This window comes from Mus caroli, chromosome X (genome assembly GCF_900094665.2).
Source record: "Mus caroli chromosome X, CAROLI_EIJ_v1.1, whole genome shotgun sequence".
NCBI lineage: Eukaryota > Metazoa > Chordata > Mammalia > Rodentia > Muridae > Mus > Mus caroli.
Genome location: NC_034589.1, coordinates 123182779 through 123202556, shown reverse-complemented (window position 1 = coordinate 123202556; position 19778 = coordinate 123182779). Strand labels below are relative to the sequence as shown.

The following is a 19778-nucleotide window of genomic DNA, read 5'->3' as shown; positions in this document are numbered from 1 at the left end:
TAATTGTTGACCCATCTATTTAAAGGCTGATGTCAAAAAATGGCAAAGCATATTCAGGTATCGGTGAGTTCAGTATAGCTAGAGTTTAGGAGACACAGAGAGGGAAAAGACATAGTGCCTGCTCCAAGGAGTTCATATACAGAGAAAACAAACAGGGAGAATAAAGACCATAAATTGTTACATGCATTAATATTAAAAAGAGTCAAGAAAGAGATGAGGACGAGGTGAATTGTGCCCGGTCACATCAAGAAAATTTCCCTAGAGGAAATGTACTTTAGATGAATCATGAAAGAGAAGTGGGATTGCATTAGGTAGAAAAGATAAAAAAGGATGTTCCAAGCTGCAAATAAAAAAATGTGTAGTGTAAGCAAAAAAAAAAAAAAAAAAAAAAAAAAAAAATAGGCACCAGATTGGGCCATGTCCTGAATGACAAACAAAAGATTCTAGCTTTTATCTTGTAGACAACAGGGAGGCACTGAAGATTTTAAGCAAGAAAGTGACATGGCCAGATTTTCCTCTGCTTGCCTTGCTTGGTGATTCTCCCAGGGGAAGAGCAGGCTGAGAAGCTAGCATATAATAAATAGGTAGGCAGGATGCATGAGCAGACAGTGAGGTTTTGAGATCCACTGAGGAGGTAACATGTTTGGGACTCAGGGGCCAATTGGATGTGAAAGGTAAGGGAGGTGAAGGAGTCAGAATTTCTAATTTGGGACATAGATAGGTAACATTGCCAACAGCAAGAGCAGGAATACAGAGGAAAGAGGACATTTGGTGTGGTGAGGGGTGAGGAAAAAGTTACACAGTTATACTGGAGTCATTTAGTCATATGTATCAGGAGTGTTGTGTTTTGAAAAGGAAATGGATGAACAAAAAAGTAGATGCACAAACCAAATGATGGCTTCATAAATGTATACAACATGAGGAGAAGCAGCACTGATGCTACTTGCAAATAATAAAGGTAGTCACTTTTAATGTGTGGCCAAAATAGTCCTTCTTCCAAATGGGAAGACGCAATAATCTTTGATTCCTGGTGGTGATGATTAAATGGTGGCCATTTTAAGACTCTATTCCACTAGTTCTCATCATTTTATATATAAAGGTCCCTTCCTAAGATGAAAGAAAGTCTCACTTCACCCACTCACACCCACTATAGTAGCTGTACTTTTAGAACTTCCAGAATGGGAAAACCACTTAACACATGTAGACATCTGTGGACTTCTTGCATCAAGTACCCTTCTGCGTTCTTCAAGGGTCCATGGCCCCAAGATGCAGGACTATTACAGAGTCTAAGGTTTATAGTGTGAAGGATACGTTCTCATAGTTTAAAATCCTTGGCAATGACACAACTACACAGCTTTCAACCCATAAAGAAATTCCCCAAAGGATGACTGAAAATATGATTCCCCCAATCAGATACCAACAGGAAAAAAGATCACTCAGATGAAATGTAACGTATTAAAATGGATGTCCAGCCTTTAATCCCAGAATTTAGGAAGTAGAGGCAGGTAGAGCTCTGAAGAGTTCAAACGTAGCCATTCTAAAACGCTTTTTATTTTTGTTGAATTTATAAGTAGTTCAAGTAGTTCATGTTCTTAAAATTCAAAAGTCCTCCCCGCCCCTCCCCCGAGATGCCAGCAATTGAATCTAGGGGTTTATGCACACTAGGAAAGCTCTCTATCACTGAAGCACATTTTTAGCCCTTAAAATACTTCCATTTGAAATGTACTTATTCACTTACTTACTTGTAGCACTGGAGGCGGGGCCCAGGGCCTTTCAAATGCTAGGCAAGAGCTCTACTACTAAACCTTCATGTATACTCTTTACAGAAAAGCTGCAAAATGTGAAGTAAATTGTAGGTTGGATCTGAAAATAAGCAATATTACCACAACTTAGAGATAACCATTACTGACTGATTGAAAGATACAGTATTTTGTCTTTGAAAAGCAAATATTAGTAAGTTCCAGGTGAGCTGGTGGACTTGTGTGGTGACTTGAATAGGAACTTCCCCCCTGAGACTCACATGTTTGAATGCTTGGCCTCTAGGGAGGGGCCTTATGAGGTGTGGCCTTGCTGGAGGAAGTGCCACTGTAAGGAGCTGGCTTTGAGGTCCAAGAAGCTCAAGTCAGTTCTCTCCCTGCTGTGTGTGGATCAAGATGTAGACATCTCAGTTCCTTCTCTAGCATCATGTCTGCCGGCAGGCTGCCATGCTTCCTGCCTTGACAAGAATGGATGAAACCTCTGAGACTGTAAGCCAAACCCAATTACAGGTCTTCATTTATAAGAGTTGCCCTAGTCATCACTATGGCGACATGAACTGGTCGCCTGTAACCAGGTGAAGGGGAAGAGTCAGAATAACTAAAAGCAGCCTATTCCAAAGAGAGGAGGGGATGTGCTTTGGAAACCCATGGAGGCAGTGAGTGATAGGAAGCCCGGAAAGTGCAGAGAAAATGAGAGAAATGCGCCAACTAGAGCTACTCTAAACTGAACAAGCTTCTGCCATGTACTTCAGTGATGAGGGGAAGGCAAGTGGAATTCCCATCCCGAATCTTTTGTTTTCCCCTCTCTGCGTTGTCTTCCAAAGAAGGCTGTTCAATCAAAATATCTCCAAGTAAAATTAAAGAGATACACAGAGAGCAGATGTGCAGAAATTAAAAAAAGAAAAAAAAAACACGAAAGAGCAAGGCAACGTGACTCATTCCCCGAAGCTCCTCAGTTACTGATGTAGAAGATCAAGGAAATGCATAAAATGTTAGGTAAATTTCAAGAGTTAACCAGTCAAGGTGATCAGTGACTGACTTCAAAGAGACTACAAATAAGCACATGATTCTAACCGAGACCTAGGCAAGAAAGAAGTAATATGAAAGAAAAATTCAGCAAGGAAGTTGGGATTTGGAAACAGGAAAACAAAATAGAAACGTTAGAAGTGGGGCCAAAGAGATGGTTTAGTGGTTTAGGGGCTTGCCAGCAAGTCTGACAGCCTGAGTTTCATCAATGGGAAATATTCAGTAGATGGAGAAAAATCAACCCTCAATAAATTGCTCCCCCACAATAAACAAACAAACAAACAAATGTAATAATGAAATGTTGGAAATGAAAAATAAATAAATCAAAACTTTAAAAATAGTGAAAAACATCACCAACAGACTCAGCACAGCAGAAGAAAGACAAGGTCAACAAAACACTACAGTTACAAACAAACACCAATAAGAAAAAAAATGCTCCAACTTGTAATAAGGACACATTCTCCACTATGTTCATAGCAACCTTATTTATAATAGCCAGAAGATGGAAAAAAACCCAGATGTCCCTCAACAGAGGAATGGATACAGAAAATGTGGTACATTTACACAATGGAGTACTACTCAGCTATTAAAAACAATGAATTTATGAAATTCTTAGGCAAATGGATGCATCTGGAGGATATCATCCTGAGTGAGGTAACCCAATCACAAAAAGAACACACAGAAGCCAGGCGTGGTGGCAGACTCCTTTAATCTCAGCACTTGGGAGGCAGAGGCAGGCAGATTTCTGAGTTCGAGGCCAGCCTGGTCTACATGAGTTCCAGGACAGCCAGGGCTATACAGAGAAACCCTGTCTCGACCCCCCCCCCCAAAAAAAAATATACACTTGCTGATAAGCGGATATTAGCCCAGAAATTTAGAATACCCAAGATACAATTTGAAAAACACATGAAACTCAAGAAGGAAAACCAAAGTGTGGATACTTCGTTCCTTCTTAGAATGGGGAACAAAATATCCATGGAAGGAGTTACAGAGACAAGGTTCAGAGCTGAGAGGAAGGACCATTCAGAGACGGCCCCACCCGGGGATCCATTCCATATACAACCACTAAACCTAGACACTATTGCATATGCCAGCAAGATTTTGCTGAAAGGATCCTGATATAGCTCTTTCTTGTGAGGCTATGCCATGCCTAGCAAACACAGAAGTAGATGCTCACAGTCAGCTATTGGATGGAACACAGGGCCCCCAAAGGAGGAGCTAGAGAAAGTACCCAAGGAGCTGAAGGGGTCTGCAACCTTATAGGAGGAACAACAATATGAGCTAACCAGTACCCCCCCCCACCCAGAGCTGTGTCTCTAGTTGCATATGTAGCAGAAGATGGCCTAGTAGGCCATCAATGGGAGGAGAGGCCCTTGGTCTTGCGAAGATCATATGCCCCAGTACAGGGAAATGCCAGGGCCAGGAAGCAGGAGTGGGTGGGTTGGGGAGCAGGGTGGGAGGAGGGTATAGGGGGCTTTGGGTATAACATTTGAAATGTAAATGAAGAAAATATCTAATAAAAAATAAAATAAAATATAAAAAATAGTACACAGTACTCAGGAGGCAGAGGCAGGCAGATTTCTGTGAGTTCAAAGCCAGCCTGGTCTACAGAGAAGTTCCAGGACATGTAGAGAGATCCTGTCTCAAAAAACTAAAAAAGAAAAAAAAATGAGCATAACCTTAAGTTCCAAGAATTCTGGGTCAAAACACCAAAAGCATAAGCTAGGAGTTGAGACAAAAAAACAGAGCACACCGAGAATCTATGAATAAGATAACCACACAACAATCACCAATCTCGAGAAATCAATGCAAATTCCAGAGACATTTGGAACTCGAAATAGCATGACAAAGTAAGACCCTCTGTGGCATACTGAAGTCAAGAAGCCAAAAATACAAACAAAAGAAACAATTTAGAAAGCTTTAAGGAACACTACCACTTCGTACAAAAGCAAACACACCAGAAAATATCTTGTCTCTTGTCAGCAACCCTAAAACTAACCAATGGAGAAGAAGATACTTCAAGCGCTGAATCTAAGCAACTTCTAATAACTGCAGAGAGTGCTGTGGTTGAGGTCACTGGTTCTGGCATCCAGAATGAAATCTACACTGTTTAACTACCAACGATGTGGTCTGGAATACCTTTACCTCTCGGAGCATCAATACTCTCATCTGTAAAATGGGTATAAGAATGATACTGACCATATGGAATTGTTCTCATTATTAAAGTTAATCATGAATAGACACATGAATATACTGCCCTCCTGACAGTAGGGCATGGCTGAATGCTAGCTATAATCATCATCAATACTATCTCACTGAATTGTAGACCATAATTTAAGAGTTGGTCATATATTTACAGTTCTTTTGCTTTAGAAGTCAAATTGCACTGAACAACTTTATGCATAATTATAATCCTCAATATATTTCCCGAAATGGGAAAAACAAAAGCTTCCCCAAAGCCCCCCCCCCCCGCAAATACCTTTGTGCTTCACACAAATATTTAAAGCACTAGAAAAAAGTTACATTGGTGTATACTGCCACAGGCAATGTATGTGTGTGCCAACTTCCTAGCTCACTTGCCAACAATTTCTATTCCTATTTTTTTTTTTGCCAACTTTGTGATTACTTTTCATTTCCTTAATGACTTGAAATGTGGACCCATGTCGGGCAGTGGTGGCTCACGCCTTTAATCTCAGCACTCGGGAGGCAGAGGCAAGTGGATTTCTGAGTTTAAGACCAGCCTGGTCTACCAAGTGAGTTCCAGGACAGCCAGGGCTATACAGAAAAACCCTGTCTCAAAAAAAAAAAAAAAAAAGAAAAAAAAAAGAAAAGAAAAGAAAAAAGAAAAGAGGACCCTCCACACCCATTTAGTAGTCAATGTAGTATGCCGACACTTGCCTGCAATTTCAGCATTGCACAGGCAAAGAGATATTGTCACCAATTCAAGGCCAGCTTTTTCTACATAGCACATGCCCAGCCAATCAGGGCTATAGTGTAAAATCCTGGCTCCAACAAACACAACAACAAAACAGAATTCTTTTTAAAAAATAATGCACTCCTCATTTTTTTTTTTTTTTGCTAACCTGCCACCAGACAAAATTAAGATAAACCAGGAATAAAGAAAATTCATACCTTTTGAGTCATGGTGGCACACCTCTTTAATCTCACTGGTCTGGAGGCCGAGGCAGGTGGATATCAGTGAGTTCAAGGCCAGCATGGTCTACAAAGCAAGTTTCAGGACTACCACGGCTTCACGAAAAAGAGACCCTGTCTTAACTTCCTTCAGCAAAAGATGATTTCATAGCTTCCAATCATAACACAGACAAAACAAGAATTAACCTCTTCTTGTCCCAGCATCAGGATCTGCTCTTTTCAGCCTTTTGTTCTATGGCCTTAAGTCATTCCGCCTCTCTAAGCCTCACTTTTTAGATTTGTTAGGCACTGACAATTCTGTACATGTATATATTTTGATCATATTTGCTCCCAATTACACTCTCTCACTCCTCTCCATCTAATTCAACCTCTTCTTTTTTGTTTTGTCTTTTTCTTTGTTTTATTATTTGGCGAACCTGAGTTTAATTAGGGTTGTTTGTATCAACATAGATTATTTAGTGGAGCATGGGTAGCTAACCAGTGACTATACCACTGAAGAAATGACTCCTTCTCCCCCAAGCAACCAGTAACTGCCAATAATAACTCCTCAAGGAGTTCATGATTGAAACATTCATGATTGAATGTTGAAGGGCCCCCATCTTGTGCAGGCCGTGTGTAGGTAACCACAGGCTGCATCCTCATGAACACAATGGCTTAAGACTGATTTTGCTATTCTGTCAAATATAAGTGTTTAAGATTGGCAGGCATCAAAACACCGTTATTCCCACTTTGTGCAGTGTGAGCTTGAAGCCTGCTAAACTGTCTCTCAAGCTCTTTTACACATAAGCCAGGCACTATGGTCAGCACTTAGGAAAGAGAGAGGAGGATGGGGATTTTTCAAGTCATTCTTGAGTACATAGCAGTTTGATGCCAGTCTGAGATGAGGGAGACTCTGCCTTCAACAAAGAAATAAACAAAAGCAAACGAGCAAGCAAGTAAGGAAACAGGAAAAAAAAAAAGATTTTTAGCATAATCTGGCAAGGCTGTCCCAGCAAGAATTATAATTTCTTTTTCAGATGAACATGCCGAATTATAACTGAACCTATCCAGGGCCCTTGATTTCTTCTTTGTTCTATGGTGTGTGTGTGTGTGTGTGTGTGTGTGTGTGTGTGTGTGTTATACACTAAGATGACTCAGCAGATACGGGCAACGGTGCTTAAGCCTGACAATCTCTGAGTTCCATCCTTGGACCCCCACATGCAGAACTGAGAGAACCAACTCCTTCAAATTGCTTTCTGACTTCCACATGCACACTGCGCATGTACAGTCATGTGTACATCCATTTAATTAATTAATTAGTGTAAACAAGTTAAATAGACCTGGTATGGGTGCATGCAAGTACAAGTGTGTGTGTGTGTGTGTGTGTGTGTCTGTCTGTGTCTGTGTGTGTCTGTATGTGTGTCTGTGTATTTGTGTGTGTAACTTGAGATTGAGTTTTATGCATGCTAGGCTAGTGCTCTATCACTGAATTACATCCCTAGCTATTTTCCTATTGGAGACAGGGTTATCCTGTTTATTAGACTGGCCTTGAAATTGAGATCTTTCTGCTTCAGCTTCCTAAGTAGCTGAAATCATAGACATGTACCACTACACATAGTTAAAATATTTTTTCATAAAATAAAAAAAACGAGAAATAAGCCAATATGGTTACTCTTCATTTGCTCCCAAAAATGAAAATATGCCCTTCTATTTGTAATAAAATATCTTTTGGACATATATAGAATAATCTGTTATCATTGGAGAAGGAACTGAATGGCTATTTTAGAGAAAATCTCTCTTACTCCTTTGGGATTTTTTCCCTTAAAAAATCACTATGCTTATAAAAAAAGTGTATTGGACATATATGTAAAATATGTTAAATTATTATAAGTACATCCTGATATAATCACAGACGAGGTTGAAAAATAAAATTGTAATCCACACCATAAAAATCTCATGTCACCAACAGGAAACATCAATTTATTGATTTTATTTATTGATTTATGAGTGTCGGCCTGCATCTACGTATGTGTACCATGTGTGTGCCTGATGACCATGGAGGTCAGAAGAGGGCATGAGATCCCCTGGAACTGAAGTTACAGAGAGCTATGAGCTCCATGTAGGTATGGGAAACTGAACGTGGGTCCTCTGCAAGGTCAATGAGTGTCCTTAACTGATGAGCCACCTCTCCAGCTTAGAAATATCGCCTTTAAACTCAATATCCATTTATGCTTTTTGAATTTTAGCAATGTAAATATATTACAGAGCAGCGACTTTCTCCTTTCTCCTCACTTTCCTCCAAGATGCCACGGGAGCCTGTGAAGGCTGGTGTGAACTGTCAACTTGGCGGAAGCTAGAATCACCTGGTAGGCGTCGAGGGATTGTCTAGATTAAGAGTAGGCTGAGAATGTCTGTGAGCGATTGCCTTCATTGTGTTAATCCATGTTTTTTTAAAGACCCATTTTAACTGGGGGAGAGCCCATTCCCTATGTGGCAAACCTTGCAATGAATCAAGTGGACAAAGGGAGTGGAGCCTGCATTCATCCCTCTCTATTTGCTGACTACTGATGTGATAACACAAGCACTTTAAAGCCCCTGTGGCCTTAACTTACCCTCTGCCTTAGTGTCTCTATTGCTGAGATAAAGTGCCATGACCAAAAGCAATATGGGAAGGAAAGGGTTCATTTAGGCTACATATCTGCCGAAGGAAGCCAAGGCAGGAACACAGGCAGAGGCCATGGATGGATGCTGCTTTCTGCCTTGCTCCCTATGGCTTGATCCACCTCCTGCTTTCTTATAGAACATGGGACTACCACCCCAGGGGTGCCACCACCTACCATGAGTTGGGTCCTCTTACATCAGATCACTAATTAAGGAAATGCCCTACAGACTTTCTATAGGAAGGCAATTTGATGAAGAAAAATTTCTCAGTTAAGAGTCTTTCTTTCTAGATACACCTACGTTTGTGTCCAGTTGACAAAAACCAACCAGCACTCTTACCATACTGTAATACCCGAACTGTGAGGTAAAACAAACCATTTCTCTTTCAGTTACTTTCCCCCCAAGTGTTTGTTAAGAGATTCTTTTTTTTTTCAATATGTGTCTGTGTCTGTCTGTCTGTCTGTAGGTAGGTGGAGGCCACAGGGACTGGATCCCCTGGAGATGGAGTTACAGGTAGTTGTGAGTTACTTGGTGTGGGTGCTGGGAATTGAACTTGGATCTTTTGGAAGAGGAGCAAGTGCTCTTAACCACTGAGCCATCTCTCTGGCCTCTACCCAACTTATTTTATCACTCCAACAGGAAAAGAAACTAAGACAAGGTCTTCAGTTGTTTTGTGGAAAGAATGATTCGGTAACATTTCTACACCCAAATGAACAACAGTAGTTAAAGTCTTCTAACTAGGCGTGGTGATGCATTCCTGGGAAACTCAGGAGTCTGCAACAGGAGTGTTGTGGGTCTGAGGACATCCTTGGTGACACAGAGAGACCCTGTCTCAAGAAAAAAACTACCAAATTCCATATGTGTGTGTGTGTGTGTGTATGTATATATATATATATATATATATATATATATATATATATATATGTATATATATATATATACTCATTCTAAAGCGTTAACTAAATGTTAATATAAAATCCTCACAACAATCCTATAATAAAAGAGTCATTATTGTCTTCAACATGCAATGAAAACAACAGGTACACAGAGAGAAAGTAGCTTGTTTGGTCATACTGAAAACCATGTGGTAAAGAGCTGAAGCCATTCTGTTCCAGAACGCAAGTTTGTCCTCATTACATGATGGTGTCTCTGTAAACTCTAGAACCCACAGTGTGAGGCACTATTGTCACTGGTCCCCGAGCAAGCAGAGGAGGGAGCTTGTAGGGAAGATGAGGGGCATTAGAGGAAGAAGGTGGGAAACAAGAGAATAACATATGTGGTAGCGTGTGTGTGTGTGTGTGTGTGTGTGTGTGTGTGGTTCAAGTACATTATGCACATGTATGAAAATGCCATAAATTAAACACAGACTCACATATAACAATAATAAAGAAAATGAGGCTATCTACTAGAGGTGGGGGGCGATGGTGGATTCCAGGGAGAGTAGCTAGGAGGGGCTGGAGGAAGGAAAGGGAGGAAGGAAAATGAAATCATTCTCTTTCAATTAAAACATTATTTTATGATCTTCACAAGACCAAGGGCTCTCCTCCCATTGATGGCCGACTAGGCCATCCTCTGCTACATATGCAACTAGAGACAGTTCTGGGGGGTACTGGTTAGTTCATAATGTTGTTCCTCCTATAGGGTTGCAGATCCCTTTAGCTCCTTGGATACTTTCTCTAGCTCCTTCTTTAGGGGCCCTGTGTTCCATCCAATAGATGGCTGTGAACATCCACTTCTGTATTTGCCAGTCACTGGCATAGCCTCACAAGAGACAAGCAGGATGGGGGGAGGGTATAGGGGACTTTCGGGATAGCATTTGAAATGTAAATGAAGAAAATATCTAATAAAAAAAACCACATTATTTTAGGCTGGGCGTGATCCTGCGTGACTTTAACCCCAGAACTCAAGAGGCAGAGGCAGGCTCTGTGAGTTTGAGGCCAGCCTGGTCTATAGAGTGAGTTCCAGGACAGCTAGGGCTACACAGAGAAACTCCATCTTAAAAAAACTAAAAACAAAACCATTATTTGAAATACTTTTACATTTTATTTAGCTCACAGTTTTAGAAGCTATGCAGTGAAACAGGCATCACTACCCTGGTCCAGGCTAGGTCACATCATGGTGGGGCCCTTGCATCTCTCCGTGTGTTTATGCCTTCCTCACCCTCCTCATTCTTCCCTCCTCCTAATAAGGACAGTAGGCTTCAGTCATCACGGCTCCACTTTAATGATCTAAACCAATCACTTTCCAAAGGGCTGGTATTGCTTCTAATGTTTTATTAGCGTATACTTGTTTTACATGGTATGTATAAGCATATGAACAGACATATAAATGCAACCTGCTGAGTCTGTTTTTGTTGTTAATGTGACTATGGTTTCAGGGTTGACCACTCTGTGTTGGACAACCAATACAGGGGCCCATCCTGGGAGATGCTAAGTTTTCTTCTCCTGGCAGCCATTAGTTGCCAGTAGTACTTTGTCTAGGGGTGGTATCTACCTTTATTTGTGAGTGTAAGGATAGTTTTCGAATGTAGTAAGGAATTATGCTGGTCTAGCAAAGTGGCAATGGGGGATTCTTTTTCTAAGGTCTATGACCTCACTAGCCGCACCCAGGAAGCTGGCTAGGTTTCCAAAACAGGGCATCTTCCCTCCCATTGAGTAGGCTTCATCACAGAAGCATCTCTTTACAGCAAATGGAGACCATTATAGAAAATCACAACTGGCAGACAAATAAACACACACACACACACACACACACACACACACACACACACACACGTGCGCACAAGCAAAGGCAGAAGGCAGTGACTCTGTCTGGGGCAGTATCAGGCTGAGAAACCCAGAAAAGCACTTAAATGCCCTTTGCAGGCCATCTGAGAAATAAATTTCTGGACTGACAAGCTACTCAGTTTGAGCCCAGAGCTTCCTCAGTATCCGGAGCTCAATCAATACTTTAAAATGAACAAATAAACTCTTTTCACCTACAACCCTGCAGTTAGAAACTGACACTATGGAGAGAGTTACAGAAATGGACAAGGATGTCCACTGTAGTGGAGCGTGAAAGAGCAAAAAATGTGCAATTGACTCAGATGTCCATCACCAGGGCACTGGTCAGTGGACTGTGCCAGAGAGGAAGCACAGTATTATGGTTAAGGGCACAGGCCCAGAGCCACAGTGTTTGCCTCTGCAGCTGGCTCTGCCACTTACTAGCAAAAATCTGCACAAGCTCTCTAACCTTATTGTACTTCAGCTGCTGTATCTATAAAATGGGCCTAACAAAAAGACTTAGCATGTGGGCCTTCTCTTTCACTGCCACACTGTCAGTAGCAACACCACACTGGGAGAGGGAATGTGGCCATGCAGTCTCACGGTGGACGGAGGAGAGAAGTCTGTAGTCATGGAAAACCGCCTCATTCATTGCCATGTTGCCAGCAGTTAATTCATGTTTTCTGCTGTTTAGCAAACACTCAAGGGACAGCTCATAGGAGATTGTTATGTAGTTGCTAAAAGGATGTAGCTTTATATGCACTGACTTATCAGACACTGTCTTGATTTGCTGTCTGCTGTCGTAATAAACATTATAACCAAAAGAACGTAAGAACCACAAGAACAGGTTCTTATGAAAGGAAGTCAGGGCGGGGACTCAAAGAAGGAACCCGGAGGCAGGAACTGAGGCAGGAGCCATGAAGAAATGCTGCTTTTTGGCTTGTTCCCAATAGCTTCCTAATCTTGCCTTCTTGGACAGAACTCTCTGCCCAGGGGTGCCCTGCCAACAGTGGGTTGGGCCCTCTGTGCCCAAAATGCCCCCATGGACTTGTTTAAGACCAATCTTGCTTGCCAAGGCACTTTCTCAGCAAACATTTCCTCCTCCAAGGTAACTCTAGTTTGCGTCAAGCTGACAAAAAGCTAACCACTACAGATGCCAAACGTATATATTTAAGTTAAAGAAAGCAGCTGTTAAAATAGTGTGCTTGATAAAAGTCAAATTTTGTAAATGCCTTTACAAATCCATGTGTGAATACGTGCAGAAAGAAAGCCTAGACAAATATATTCCAAAGTGTTTATTGACACTTCTAGGGAGCTGCAAAAAAATGAAATTCTCTTTTTGTGTTAACCACGGTTTTTTGACAAAACACTTATTATTCTCAGGATTAAAAAAAAAATGGAGTTTTAAGGTGGACATTGAAGGAACGAAGCAGACAACGGGAAGTCTTTCTGCAGCTCTGGACTCCCTGCCTCAGTCCAAGGTGAGACTGCATGACCACCTCTCCTCTCACGATGGGGCTTGTCTACTAGACAGCATGGTACGAAGAGAAGAGGCACACATGCTATGTATCTTCCTAAAATAATTTCCTGCAGTCTATAGCCAAAGCCAAGTTTCTACTTCAGATATAATTCAATTAATAAATCAGAGAAACTCCAACTGTCAAACTGGAAGAGACCCGCGAGATTAAAGCAATCCCTTACTTGGCAAATGGAAACAAGGAAATGTGTTCCTGAGGTAAGACCTATAAAGCATTTTTGGGAAATAAAATTTATTTCTCACTCAAAAGACTAAAGATGGGGGTGGAGAGATGGCTCATTGGGTAAGAGCACTGACTGCTCTTCCGAAGGTCCTGAGTTCAAATCCCATCAAATAGTGGCTCACAATCATTCGTAATGGGATCTGATGCCCTCTTCTGGGTGTCTGAAGGCAGCTACAGTGTACTTACGTATAATAAAGAAATAAATCTTGAAAAAAAAAGCCTAAAGATACACTCCCATGGGTGATAACTTTATTCTAAGAGATAAATAACACAATAAACCTGGAACTTTCCTACACTACTAGTCATAATGGAAGTTGGTAAGCCATTTTGGAGAAGGAATTGACAAGGTCTTTTAACAATGCCGCTGCTCAGATTTTGTGAGTGAACAATTCCACTCCAAATAATCTTCCTGGCAGAAGCATTCACCCAAACTCAAGTAACTAAGAGCTAACACAGAAGCCCTAATGGTCATAGCTACAAGCAGCAGATCTACACATCCACTAGTACAGAATGGATGAATAAATTGTGCTTATGTTCATAAATACATTATTGAAAAATGAGTGAATTACAGCCACATATTTCAACATGGATGTATTTCAGAAATATAATATTGATTATTTAAAAAAAACCAAGTTACAGTATAATACATGGAACACCATTGGTATAAAATTTTAAAATATATGAAGCATCAGCATATGTTCTTTAAACACACACACACATATGGTAAAAATTAAAGTATGAATAAATGAAAGGGAATAGCAAACAGTACATCCAGGATACTGTGGAGTGGGGAAGCTTTAAATATGGAAAAATAGACTCTATTGGTAATGTTTTTTTATACCTGAACATCATATTATGTCCAGATCATATTATCTCTCTTATGTGCTTTATGCTGCTTTGAATGCACAAAACATTTCATAACATAGTGCTTTTTTAAAATTGCAACAAATCCCATGCCAAATGAAAAGCTGATCATTTTTGGATATAACAAGACACTAAATGCAATATAATAAATGCCGGGGTTGCATTCAAAATAGAAAAGATTGTTCCTCAAATCTTCTTTATTTTCCCAGGACTACTTCCGCAGGAGGGGACCTACTAGAGATCTAGCAGTTGGGCGTAGTCAGCCGGGAATCAGGGGAAAATCTTTCAGCCAGTCACTATAGGAAGGAGAGCAATTTTATTAATCTCTTTGGTTTGCACATTTAAAAATACAATGGTGGAGCAGCTTGTCTTAGAGATGTTTGTTTTCACATGACTGTTTGTTTGTTTGTCTGGTTGCTTAATTTGTTAGTTAGCAGCAACTGCTCAACCCATTCCTGTAAAATGCTCAAGTGTTTCCCATGTCAAAACATAATTCCAATTCATGCACAGCAGTACTTCTCGGAGCCCTTAGCATCCTTTATGCACATTGTCACTCTTTAAGAAGACAAGTCAGTTAAAAAGCATTTGCAATCCCCCCACCCTACACACATGCACACACTTTAAACAGAATATATTAACATTCTCCTAAAACTATTGTCCTAGCAAGATTTCTATACTATTGTAGCTGCCAGTGTTTGCAATCCTTTGGAATTACTGGCAAGATGGCCCAGTGGGTAAAGACACCTACTGCCAAGCCTAAGGGTCCAAGTTTGATTCCTGGGACCCACATGGTGGAAGGGGTAGAACTGATTTTTGCAAGTTGTCCTCTCACCTCCACATGAGAGTCATGGCACATGCCTCTCTCTCCCCCACACATGTACATGAAATAAATTAAAATGTAATAAAGGATATAGACTCCCCTGGAAGGGAAGACCGTGGTTCCATACTTTAACATCCACTGAGTGGGCTTTCTCTCAGGGAGTGCCTTCTCAGTCTATAAGACTCTCTTCTCAGCTTCATTAATACATCTAAGCTCCTCACAGGCATTGTGGCAGATCGAAGCGTGTGCGATGGGAAGGCTGTGCCCTAGATGGCTTCTTTACATCTACATTTTGGGCCTATCCTAAGTTTGCTGCTTCAAGCCAAGCTCCCCTTCTTTAGGTGACAGCAGAGCTGAAAGCTGTTCCTGGTGGGAGCTCAGAGCCACACAGCTAGGGCCTAATCCAGAAGGTCCAAGTCTCTTCCTTCATGCCTTTATCCCATACCAAGAGTTGGCAGGAAGCAGCACTTTGAGGCAGGGAAGGAACAGCTCCATCTTCTTTCAGAGACAGGACATTTACTTCAACTTCTAACCCTGAGATTCCTTGGAACCATCTCCCTGCCCTTTCTGCCCCCCGAAATCTCAGAAGAAGAATCTGCTGAGGTTTGTAGCTTCCTCTGGACTTCTCTGGCAGGTGATTTACTTGGGAGTCTTTAATTTAAAAAATAAAGATTCCTTTGGAAAAGTCTATAGGTGGAGATTTTCAATGCCTTTGTTCTTCTGAACAATGGAAAGGGAAGCAGAAAGGTATGTTTGGTTCCTGACAGTATGTGCCACGTTCTTGATAAAAGAGAACACTAGATCTCCTTTACTAAGAGCTTCTCCCCACTCGCTGCCACCTCACCTGCTTGGAAGCCATGAGGTCTGTCCTTATCTACCTATCAAAAGAAGGATAAACCATATTTACCCTTCCAGTCTCAGGCCCATGTACCAGGTTGGGACACTTAGCCTGAGGCTAGGAGAGGCAGGGGGTGTAAAAGGAAATGGGGTATTGGACTTAAGAGAAGTAAGCTCTATTTCAAATCACTCCAAACTATGCTCTGGAGAGGTAAAAGGTGCCTCCCAGGTACAGGAGGCAGAAAGGCAATGGGAAGACAGAACAGAACAATGGGGAAAGTACCTCAGGGAAAATGAAGGGGGTCAGGAAGGCAGTGCGGGCTTGCCAGGAGCCCTTCAGCAGGGGCTTTGAGGCCTCAGCCCAGTTTACTTCAGGGAAGAACTCCTGTGTCCTGTCTCCTGGCCAGAATACTCATTTGCTCAGAAAATTGGAGGAGGTCTGCTGTTGACTCTCTTCTCTTTTCAGCAAATGCTTAACACACACACACACACACACACACACACACACACACACACACACACACACACACCTTCCCTCTCACCAGTAAATCTACCCTTGGACAAAAAGCATGTCATTGAAAAATCTAAGATAAATAAACACCCCATTTCTATGAGAGAAACAGACCTCGTTCCTCTTATCCATCGTTAGATCACAATTACTCAAATTGTCTTGAGTTACTATTCCCGGGTATATGTTTCCCTTCTTTATGAATCCAATCAGTGGCTACTTCATTAGACACATTTTAAATGCAAGTTTTCCCCCAAAGGCACATGCAGGCAGACAAGAGCAGGCGTACAGACAACCCCCTTAGACAGTACCCTTGAAGCTTCCCCTATTTCAGCCGGCTGAACGAGGACAAGGCTTGGAAAGAATTTCTCTGTGGCCTACCTTCTGATTCCGTCAGGTCTGCGAAGCAGGCAGTAGCTGGGAAGCTGGGAGGCCCAAGCTAGGCTGCCTCTGTGAATCAGCAAAGAAGTCCCTCAGACAGGGATGCCGACAGCTGCTGTGTGCACACTCTCCCTGTCTCTCCCATCTCCCTGTCCTCCTCCTCCTCCTCCTCCTCCTCCTCCTCCTTCTCCTCCTCCTCCTCCTCCCCTCTCCGAGCTGCTCTGTGTTGCTATGCAATCATCACCGGGACTAACAGCACCATTCCGACCTCAAGCAAAGATACCCTTGACTGGACGAACGCAGAGAGAGCAAGGACAGTTTTATAAAAGTACCAGAGCCGTGGCGGCTCGCGGAGATTTCAATTCATTCCAAGCAGAAGAGCAAAGCGGAAGAGCCTGAAAAGCAGAGGGAGAGAGGGGGAGAAGGAGGAGAGGCTTCCACTGGGAGGGAGGAGACAAAAGAGCCACGGAGATCAATACAAACTGCTAAGCTGAGCAAAGTGTCTGGCCCCCCGACTTGCACATACCCAGTCCAGAGCCAAAACCAACTTTGAAGCCAGCAGCTGGCAGGGGTCCCTCAGTAGCCCGTCCAGGATTCAATTTCTGTGCCGGGAGCTGAAACACACAGCTCTAACAATTGTCATTGGTACCCAAGGTACAGTCTTGGTTGGGCACAGTGCAGTCTGCCAGTGACCTGTGAGCTCTTGTAGTCACTCCCTCCTAGACCTTCAGTGTGTGAAACTCAACAAGTAAAAGAAAGAAAAGGGACGTGGAATGATTTGAGAAAATGAAGCTCCTTTTTGGCTCCCCTCACTGACTCCCTTACTGTCACAGATTTCGTCCACACCAGCTCTCGCTCTTTCAATTGTTTAAGTTCCAAACAGCTCCAACAGATCTGGACGCAGGATATTAGATTCCTTTACTGAGGGTTCAGCACACAGCAGGCCACTTAACATAACGTGTTGAGTGAATGAAGAATGAATGGGGGGGGGGCGGGGAGGGGAGAGGTAAAGGCTGTCAGAAAACCCTCACCGCCATCCTCCTACCCAAAAGGAGACTAAAGCTTGAAGCCCTGGAGCTCCAGACCTTGGCAAAGGGCTCATTCTTTCCCCGCTCTGCTTCTGAGAATTGGGTGTGTATGGGAGGGAGTAAGGGGCTGCTTCGGGATGTTACTGAACTCCTCTGAGATGGAAACTCTGTATGTTCTGATGGCACTAGAACTTAAAACAGAAAATGCTTCTGGATTTCTGGGATCTGGGTCTGGTATTAATATGTCTAAAGTACTGAGAATTATTTCAAAGATTATTATTATTAAGATTATTATTACTATTTTAGAGTTGCACTTCCTTTATTTGCAATTTATTAAATGACAATTTTTGTGTTTGTTTATTTGTTTGTTTGTTTGAGACAGGATATTATGTATCCCAGGCTGACGTCAAGCTTGGGTCAGTTAAGGGTGACATTGAATTTCTGACCTGCCTTTGCCTCCTGGCGCTGACATAGGCATGCAGCACTGTGGTGGTTCCTGTTGGGCTAAGAGACAAATCCAGGACCCTGTCTTTGCTAGGCAAGCACATCACTGTATTCCAAGCCCTGAGAAAAATAATTTTAAATAATTTTAATTGAAAAATAGTAATTGTTCATATTCAGTGGGGGAGGTGTGTGTTTATATTGTAGAGCCACTCCTGCTAACTAATATAGTACCATGTCACCAACTTACCATCTTTTCTTGGTAAAGGCCTTTTAGCACTTTGGAACAAAGTACATTATCTGTGTTCATATAATGCAATATTATCATTAGTAACGTTTTCAATATGATCATTATTTCAAGTCTCTGTTAAGAAAAAGTGGTGTGTATGTGTGTGTTTGTGTGTGTGTGTGTGTGTTTCAGGGTGAGATTTAAAAAGCTGGAGTTGCACCAGTTATTGGGACACAGCTATGAGGCCAGCTTATGAACTCCAGGACAGCCAGGACTACACAGAAAAATAAAGCAGTCTCAAAAAACCAAAACCAAAACAAAACCAAAGCAAACCAACAACTAAAAAACTAACAACGCCCCCCCAGCCCCCTGCAAAGAAAAAACCCTGAAAGTTACTGCCTTCAAAAATGGCTAGAAATCAAATGCCTGATCTCTTCAAACAAAATTGGAGCTAGCTGTCCTTCCCCAAAGCTAGCTATTTAATTCTTATCCTGTGTGTGAGAGAAGTTTGTCTACATATATGTGTGTGTGCAGCACATGTTTGTCTGGTACCAGTGGAGGTCAGAGGAAGGTGACAGATTCCCTAGAACTGGAATTAGGAATGGCCATGAGCTATTTTGTGGGTGCTGGAAACCGAATCTGGTCCTCTGCAAGAGTGGGAAATGCCCCTTTAACCCTAGAGATATCAGGCCCCTTGCCAGGTACAAGAAAGGTCACTGGTTTCTGGCTGGAGAGATGGCTTGGTTGGTAAAGTGCTTGCTGAGAGCATGAGGACCACAGCTGGATTTTTTCAAAATCCATGTAAAACAGACCCAGGAGGTAACAAGCTCCAGGAAACAAAGCCATGGCAAAATAGGTGGCAGAGAGAGTCAGATCCATAGAGCTTGCTGGCCAGCTAACCCGGGCACTTGGCAAAGTTCCAAGACAACAAATGGCCCTGTCTGAAACAAAAAGTGGAAGGCACAGAACCCTTGTGATTGTCCTTTGACCCCCACACAAGGACCCATCCCTATCCCCCCCCCCCACCGCCAAACATGCAGAGGTACACTCACACTGTGTGGATTAGGTTTGTTGTTGTTGTTACTGGTTTGTTTGTCAACTTGGTACAAGCTAGAGTCATCCTAGAAAAGGGGAATAACAGTCGATAAAGGAATTGCCTCCATCACACTGGCCTGTAGGGGAACCTATGGGACATTTTCTTAATTAATTATTGACGTGGGAGGGCTGAGCCCACCGTGGGAAGTGCCATCTCTAAGAAGGTGAAGCTGGGTTAGATTTAAAAAGCCATGTAAACCACGGAGAACAAGCTCGTAAGCAACATCTGTTCATAGTCTCCACTTTAGTTCTTGCTTCCAGGTTCGAGCCTTGGCTTCTTTGACAAAGGACTGTAACACGGAAGTCAGATAAACCCTTCCCTTCCCAAGTTGTTTTAGGTCATGATCTTTACCACAGTAATAGAAAGCAAACCAGAACAGACACCACCACCCAAAAAAAAAAAAAAAAAAAAAAAACGTGGCTGGTTTACAAAGAAGAAATTAAGAACCTGTCTGATTTCAACAAGGATACCTTTAA

At 42.1% G+C, this 19778-nt stretch overlaps 1 protein-coding gene across 4 annotated transcripts in view; it reads right to left on the bottom strand.

Moving 5' to 3' along the window:
- Drp2 (dystrophin related protein 2) overlaps nucleotides 1-17110 on the bottom strand; it is an 82799-nt gene extending 65689 nt beyond the window's left edge. The window contains exons 1-2 of one of the 4 annotated variants that reach the window (XM_029473351.1): nucleotides 17035-17110; nucleotides 16509-16577 (exon numbers count right to left, since the gene is read on the bottom strand). The gene's annotated coding sequence lies outside the window, so the exon portion shown is untranslated. Of the gene's footprint in view, nucleotides 1-16508; nucleotides 16646-16776; nucleotides 16913-17034 lie in introns of those variants that run through there. The other 3 variants (XM_029473349.1, XM_029473350.1, XR_003835710.1) reach the window with 3 other exon arrangements.
- Between the last annotated feature and the right edge of the window lie 2668 nt (nucleotides 17111-19778).